Source organism: Mobula birostris, unplaced genomic scaffold, assembly GCF_030028105.1.
Source record: "Mobula birostris isolate sMobBir1 unplaced genomic scaffold, sMobBir1.hap1 scaffold_1484, whole genome shotgun sequence".
Taxonomy (NCBI): domain Eukaryota; kingdom Metazoa; phylum Chordata; class Chondrichthyes; order Myliobatiformes; family Myliobatidae; genus Mobula; species Mobula birostris.
The window spans coordinates 49,950-58,051 of NW_027274525.1; positions in this window are offsets into that span (position 1 = coordinate 49,950).

The window sequence follows — 8,102 nt, forward strand, 5'->3', positions numbered from 1 at the left end:
GCAAGATTTTCTGGGCAGGAGTTTCAGAGGTCGTGTTTTTGGGAAGGAGTTTCAGGGCAAGGGATTCAGGGCAGGAGTTTCAGCGGTCGGTTTCAGGGCAGCAGGGTCAGGGGTCGAGTTTCACGGCAGTTATTTCAGGGCAGCAGTTTCAGGGCAGGAGTTTCAGAGGTCGTGTTTTCGAGCAGGATTTTCAGGGCAGGTGTTTAAGGGCAGGAGTTTCAGGGCAGGACTTTCAGGGCTGGAATTTCAGTTGTTGTGTTTACAGGCCCAAGTTTCAGGGCAGGATCTCAGGACAATATATTCAGAGATCGAGTTTCAGCGCAGATGTTTCAGGGCAGTAGTTTCACGGGTTGAGTTTCAGGGCAGGATTGACAGGGAAGGAGTTTCAGGTGTCGAGTTTCAGAGCAAGAATTTCAGGGCAGGAGTTTCAGCCGTCGAGTTTCAGGGCAGCAGGTTCAGGGGACGAGTTTCAGGGCAGGAGTTTCAGGGCTGGAGTTTCAAGGCAGGCATTTCAGGGCAGGAGTGTCAGGGAAGGAGTTTCATGGGTCGAGTTTCAGAGCAAGATTTTCTGGGCAGGAGATTCAGAGGTCGAGTTTTCGGGCAGGAGTTTCAGGGCAGGGGATTCAGGGCAGGAGTTTCAGGGCAGGAGTTTCAGCCGTCGAGTTTCAGGGCAGCAGGTTCAGGGGACGAGTTTCAGGGCAGGTGTTTCATGGGTGGAGTTTCGGCAGGAATTTCAGGGTGGGAGTGTCAAACAAGGGGTTTGAGCGATTGAGTTTCAGGGCAAGAGTTTCACGGTTTAAGTTTCAGGGCAGGAGTTTCAGTTGTCATTTTTTACGGGCCTGAGTTTCACTGCAGGGGTTTCAGGGCAATATATTCAGAGTTGGAGTTTCAGGGCAGTAGTTTCAGGGGTGGAGTTTCAGGGATGGAGTGTCAGGGAAAGAGTTTCATGGATCGAGTTTCAGAGCAAGATTTTCTGGGCAGGAGTTTCAGAGGTCGTGTTTTCGGGAAGGAGTTTCAGGGCAGGGGATTCAGGGCAGGAGTTTCAGGGCAGCAGTTTCAGGGGTCGAGTTTCAGGGCAGGAGTTTCACGGCAGTTATTTCAGGGCAGCAGTTTCAGGGGTCGAGTTTCAGGGCAGGAGTTTCAGAGGTCGTGTTTTCGAGCAGGATTTTCAGGGCAGGTGTTTAAGGGCAGGAGTTTCATGGATCGAGTTTCAGAACAAGATTTTCTGGGTAGGAGTTTTAGAGGTCATGTTTTTGGGAAGGAGTTTCAGGGCAGGGGATTCAGGGCAGGAGTTTCAGGGCAGCAGGTTCAGGGGTCGAGTTTCGGGTCAGGAGTTTCACGGCAGTTATTTCAGGGCAGCAGTTTCAGGGGTCGAGTTTCAGGGCAGGTGGATCAGGGCAGGAGTTTCAGAGGTCATGTTTTCGAGCAAGATTTTCAGGGCAGGTGTTTAAGGGCAGGAGTTTCATGGATCAAGTTTCAGAGCAAGATTTTCTGGGCAGGAGTTTCAGAGGTCGTGTTTTTGGGAAGGAGTCTCAGGGCAGGGGACTCAGGGCAGGAGTTTCAGCAGTCGGTTTCAGGGCAGCAGGTTCAGGGGTCGAGTTTCATGGCAGGAGTTTCACGGCAGTTATTTCAGGGCAGCAGTTTCAGGGGTCGAGTTTCAGGGCAGGTGTTTAAGGGCAGGAGTTTCAGGGCAGGGGTGTCGGAAGGAGTTTCATGGGTCGAGTTTCAGAGCAAGATTTTCTGGGCAGGAGATTCAGAGGTCGAGTTTTCGGGCAGGAGTTTCAGGGCAGGGGATTCAGGGCAGGAGTTTCAGGGCAGGAGTTTCAGCAGTTGAGTTTCAGGGCAGGAGTGTCAGGGAAGGAGTTTCATGGGTCGAGTTTCAGAGCAAGATTTTCTGGGCAGGAGATTCAGAGGTTGAGTTTTCGGGCAGGAGTTTCAGGGCAGGGGATTCAGTGCAGGAGTTTCAGGGCAGGAGTTTCAGTGGTCGAGTTTCAAGGCAGCAGGTTCAGGGGTCGAGTTTCAGGACAGGAGTTTCACGGAAGTTATTTCAGGGTAACAGTTTCAGGGCAGCAGTTTCATGTTTCGAGTTTCAGGGCAGGAGTTTCAGAGGTCGTGTTTCAGGGCAGGAGTTTCATAGCAGGAGTTTCTGGGTTCAAGTTACAGGGCAGGAGTTTCAGCGGTCGAGTTTCAGGGCAGCAGTTTCAGGCTAAGAGATTCAGGGGTCTGGTTTCAGGGCAGGATTTTCAGGGCAGGTGTTTAAGGACAGGAGTTTCAGCGAAGGCATTTCACGGAAGTTATTTCAGGGTCACAGTTTCAGGGCAGGAGTTTCAGAGGTCGAGTTGTCGGGCAGGAATTTCAGGGCAGGGGATTCAGAGCAGAATTTTCAGGGGTCGAGTTTCAGGGCAGGAGATTCATGGCAGAAGTTTCTGGGGTCAAGTTACAGGGCAGGAGTTTCAGCAGTCGAGTTTCAGGGCAGCAGTTTCAGGCTAAGAGATTCAGGGGTCTGGTTTCAGGGCAGGATTTTTACGGCAGGTGTTTAAGGACAGGAGTTACAGCGATGGCGTTTCACGGAAGTTATTTCAGGGTAACAGTTTCAGGGCAGCAGTTTCAGGTTTCGAGTTTCAGGGCAGGAGTTTCAGAGGTCGAGTTGTCGGGCAGGAATTTCAGGACATGGGATTCAGAGCAGGATTTTCAGGGGTCGAGTTTCAGGGCAGGAAATTCATGGCAGGAGTTTCTGGGGTCAAGTTACAGGGCAGGAGTTTCAGCGGTCAAGTTTCAGGGCAGGAGTTTCAGAGGTCGAGTTTCAGGGCAGGAGTTTCAGGGCAGGTGTTTAAGGACAGGAGTTTCAGGGCAGGTGTTTAAGGGCAGGAGTTTCAGGGGTTGAGTTTCAGGGCAGGAGTTTCAGGGCTGGAGTTTCAGGGCAGGAGTTTCAGGGGACGAGTTTCAGGGCTGGAGTTTCAGGGCAGGTGTTTCATGGGTGGAGTTTCAGGCAGGAATTTCAGGGTAGGATTGCCAGGGGATGAGATTCAGGGGTCAAGATTCAGAGCAAGATTTTCTGGGCAGTAGTTTCAGAGGTTGAGTTTCAGGGCAGGAGTTTCATGGCAGGATTTTCTGCGGTCAAATTACAGGGCAGGCGTTTCAGGCCAAGAGTTTCCGGGCTGGAGTTTCAGCGGTCATGTTTCAGGGCAGGAGTTTCAGAGGACGAGTTTCAAGGCTGGAGTTTCTGGGCAGGTGTTTAAGGGCAGGAGTTTCAGGGGTCGAGTTTCAGGGCAGGAGTTTCAAGGGACGAGTTTCAGGGCTGGAGTCTCAGGGCAGGAGCCTGAGGGCTGGAGTTTCAGTGCGGGAGTTCCACGCAGTCGATTTTTAGGGCAGCATTTTCAGGGAAGGAGGTTCAGCGGTCGAGATTCAGGGCAGGTGTTACAGGGCAGGTGTTTCAGGGCAGGACTTCAGGGGTCAAGTATCAGGACAGGAATTTCAGGGCAGGAGGTTGAGGGGTCGAGTTTAACAGCAGGAGTTTTAGAGCAGGTGTTTCAGAGCAGCAGATTCAGGGGTCGAGTTTCAGGGCAGGAGTTTCAGAGGACGTGTTTTCATGCAGGACATTCAGGGCAGGGGATTCAGGGCAGTAGTTTCAGAGATTGAGTTTCAGTGCAGATGTTTCAGGGCAGGATGGTGGGTGGAGTTTCAGGATTCAAGTTTCAGGGCAGGGGTTTCAGGGGTCGTGTTTACGGGCCCGAGTTTCAGGACAGGAGTTTCACGGCAGGTGTTTAAGGGCAGGAGTATCAGGGGTCGAGTTTCAGAGCTGGAGTTTCAGGGCAGGTGTTTAAGGGCAGAAGTTTCAGGGGTCGAGTTTCAGGGCAGGAGTTTCAGGGCATGTGTTTAAGGGCAAGAGTTTCAGGAGTCGAGTTTCAGGGGTTGAGTTTCAGGGTACGGGTTTCAGGGCTGGAGTTTCAGGGGTGGAGATTCAGTCAGGAATTTCAGGGCAGGAGTGTCAGGGAAGGAGTTTGAGGGGTGAGGTTTCAGGGCAGGAGTTTCAGGGTTCAAGTTTCAGGGCAGGACTTTCAGGGGTCGTGTTTACAGGCCCGAGTTTAGGGGCAGGGGTTTCAGGACAGTAGTTTCAGGACAGGGATTTCAGGGCAGGAGTTGCTGAGCTCGAGTTTCAGGGCAGGAGTTTCAGGGGAGGTGTTTAAGGCCAGGAGTTTCAGGGGTCGAGTTTCAGGGCAGGACTTTCAGGGGACGAGTTTCAGGGCAGGACTTTCAGGGCAGGAGTTTCAGGGCGGGAGTTTCACGCGGTCGATTTTCAGGGCAGGAGTTTCCGGGGTCGAGTTTCAGGGCAGAAATTTCAGGGGATGCATTTCAGGGCTTCAGATTCAGGGGTCGAGTTTCAGGGCAGGCATTTCAAAGCAGGAGTTTCAGGGGTCGAGTTTAACGGCAGGAGTTTTAGTGCAGGTGTTTCAGGGCAGCAGTTTCAGAGCAGGTGTTTCAGGGGATGAGTTTCAGGACTGCAGTTACAGGGGTCGAGTTTCAGTTCAGGAGTATCAGGACTGGAGTTTCAGGGGTCGAGTTTCAGGGGACGAGTTTCAGGGCAGGAGTTTCAGGGGTGAAGATTCAGGCAGGAATTTCAGGGCAGGAGTGTCAGGGAAGGAGTTTGAGGGGTGGAGTTTCAGGGCAGGTGTTTCAGGGGTCGTGTTTATGGGCCTGAGTTTCAGGGCAGGGGTTTCAGGGCAATAGATTCAGTTTGAGTTTCAGGGCAGGTGTTTCAGGACAGGGATTTCAGGGCAGGAGTTGCTGAGGTCGAGTTTCAGGGCAGGGGTTTCAGGGGAGGTGTTTAAGGCCAGAAGTTTCAGGGGTCGAGTTTCAGGGCAGGACTTTCAGGGGACGAGTTTCAGGGCTGGACTTTCAGGGCAGGAGTTTCAGGGTGGGAGTTTCACGTGGTCGATTTTCAGGGCAGCTGTTTCAGGGCAAGAGTTTCAGGGGTCGAGTTTCAGGGCAGGCACTTCTGAGCAGGATGTTCAGGAGTCGAGTTTCTCGGCAGGAGTTCTAGAGCAGGTGCTTCAGGGCAGGAGTTTCAGAGCAGGACTTTCAGGGGTTGAGTTTCAGGGCAGTCGTTTCAGGACAGCAGTTTCAGTGAAATAGTTTCAGGGCAGGAGTTTCAGGGGTTGAGTTTCTGGTCCCCGGTTTCAGGGCAGGAGTTTTAGGGCAGGCGATTCAGGGCAGGGGTTTCAGGACAGAAATTTCAGGGCAGGATGTTCGGGGGTCGAGTTTCACGGCAGGAGTTTTAGAGCAGGTGTTTCAGGGCAGGAGTTTCAGAGCACGAGTTTTAGGGGTTGAGTTCCAGGGCAGGAGTTTCAGTGCTCGAGTTTCACAGCAGGAGTTTTAGAGCAGGTGTTTCAGGGCAGGAGTTTCAGAGCACGAGTTTTAGGAGTTGAGTTCCAGGGCAGCAGTTTCAGTGGTCGAGTTTCAGGGCAGGAGTATCAGGGCACCTCTAGCACCTCTACCTCACCATAGCACCTCTACCTCACCACTCAAAACTCCGCAGCCATACCTCTCCCAGCCATGCATATACATCCACCAGCCCTACACTCAATACTAATCCTAAGGTCCAAGGGGGCACACACCCCCACTAACCCTAGGCACACCCCGATTTACCCTCGCCACACCCCTACAAACCTGATGACCTGTGTCAGGAGGGGCAAGATCCAAGAAAGGCAACTGTTGGACCAGGTTACTGAAGGCGTGGGCCAGATCAAAGTGGCAGGGTTGCGTGACACTGAATCTCAAGTGACAAAATCAAAAAGCACAAGGGGGCTGATTCGCCCACTGCCCGAATACTCTCAACCTAACCTGACAGTGACATGCTCTTCATTCTCCTGGTATAAGAAATGCCAATAAAAAAGCCCAGATACCAAAAAGGCGAGAGAGAGCCAGCAAGTTAAACCCAATCTGGGTCCACAGAAGGCAGTGCTAAACTAATCGCAGTGTGGAGTGATGCTGAATCCCCAGTAAACACTGTCAATTTAACCCAAGCAATTCAGGCATACAGATGCCAGGTAATGCTGTTTCAATGTAGAATTACCCTCAGAATTGCATGCCTCTCATTATCTTGGTCCACGGGATAAACACAAGCCGGGCCTGATCAACCCTGGCTGGGTCGCCTCGGCGAGGCTGTCTAATGTTTAAAGACCTGAAAACCCAATGACCTGAGGTTGCACTACTGATGATGTGCCCCAGTGCACACCTGGTTCATTAAACCGAGTGGTGACGGACCACGATAATGAAAGGCATGGGCCAGATTAAACTGGCTTCACTACGGTACCTGATCCATCATAGCACCTCATAACTCACCACACAAAACTCCACAACTTTATCTCTCTCATCCCCACATATACATCTGCCATTCCTACCCTCAAACCTAATCCTAAGGTCCAAGGGGGCACACCCCCCAGTAACCCGAGGCGCACCCCGATTCACCCTGGCCACACCCCCACAAACCCACAGCCACTACACTACTCTTTCCACCAGAGCCCTACATGCTCACCCCACAAAAATTTTGAGGGGTAGAGTTTGAGGGGTGAATTTTGATGCTTGAAGTTTGAACCATGAAGATTGAGGCATGGAGATTGAGTGTTGGTGTCATGGTCTGGATCGGGGTCCCTTTAAATTGACCTTGTTTATGTTACGATCCGGACCGTTGATTCCCTGTTTTCCCGTGTCCCTCGGCTTTGGTGATTAGAGGCAATTAACACTCGGTTGAACCGGTAGTTTATAGTCTCCGGCTTTCAGCCGTTCGGCACGGGAGCGTCTGCAAAGTCATCAAAGGTACAGTGTGCCGATGTCATCTGGCCGGAGCAAGCCTAGTCTCTGCCGAAGCAAGTGCCGGTAATTCGCCCTTCCTCACCGGAGCAACCCTGTCCGATTACCTCGTCGAAGCGAGCCTGCAAAGTTTCCTCATCAAGTTGGGTCCATCAGTTAACCTGCCGGAGAGAATCAGGAGCCGTTGTCTACTGTTCCTGGGCTGAGTCTAGAGCTTGCCACTACCTGGAGGTTCCAAGTACCACATCCTGGCTCTGGCGGCATCCAAGTACCACGTCCAAGTCCTGGCTCCGGCAGCATCCAAGTACCATGTCCAAGTCCAAGTCCTGGCTCCGGCGGCATCCAAGTACCATGTCCAAGTCCTGGTCCTCGCAGCATGCAAGTACCAAGTCGAGTCCTGGCCATGGCGGCATCCGAGTACCAAGTCGAGTCCTGGCCCTGGTGGCACCCCACTACCTAGTCAAGTCCTGGCCCTGGCAGTCTGTGATTCCTGTCCTACCCCCCTGTCTAATCCCTTCTCTGCCCCTCTCGCCTCTAGCCCTCACCTGCACCTCGGTCTAGTTCTATCGCTGGAGCTAGATAGGAACTGTGTTGTTCTTTGCTGTTTGTCTTGTCTTGTCCTCGCCTCCGTGGTGTAAGTCAGGCCGTCTTGCCATTGCTCTGCCGGAGGGGTGGGTGGGGAAGTCATGAATCCCGGCCCTATGTCCTATATCCAAGGAGGGGTCCCGGCTCTCTGTTCTGTGTGTGAGTCCTGGCCCTATGTCCTGTACCCAAGGAGGGGTCCCGGCTCACTTCTGTGTGTGAGTCCCGGCCCTATGTCCTGTACCCAAGGAGGGGTCCTGGCTTTGTGTTCTGTGTATGTGTCCATGGTTACAGGGACCGAGGCTCTGTGTTCCCATGTTCCTCCTCTCCCTAGCCCATGTCATGTCCTTGCCTGGTTCTGGGTCCGAGCCAGAGGCAAGACCCAGGTACTGGGTCCTTGCCCAGTCTCTGGCTTGGAGTCCATACCCTAGCCTCTTCATGTCTCCTCTAGTTCTGGGATCCAATTCCAAGTCCTAGCCCAGACCCCTAGTCCCAGTCTAGTAGTAGTCCTGAGTCCTTGTCCAGTTCGCTACTCCTGCTCCTGCCTAGCTCTCCTGGTATCGAACCATAAACTAAATCTTCGTAACCTCACAAGATGTGTCTTGCATTTGGGTCCACCCTTGCTCCCAATGCCCCTGCCAGTGTGTGACAGATGGAGCTTGAGGGGTGGGGGTTTGAGATGTCGATTTTGAGGGTTGGAGTTCGTGGTA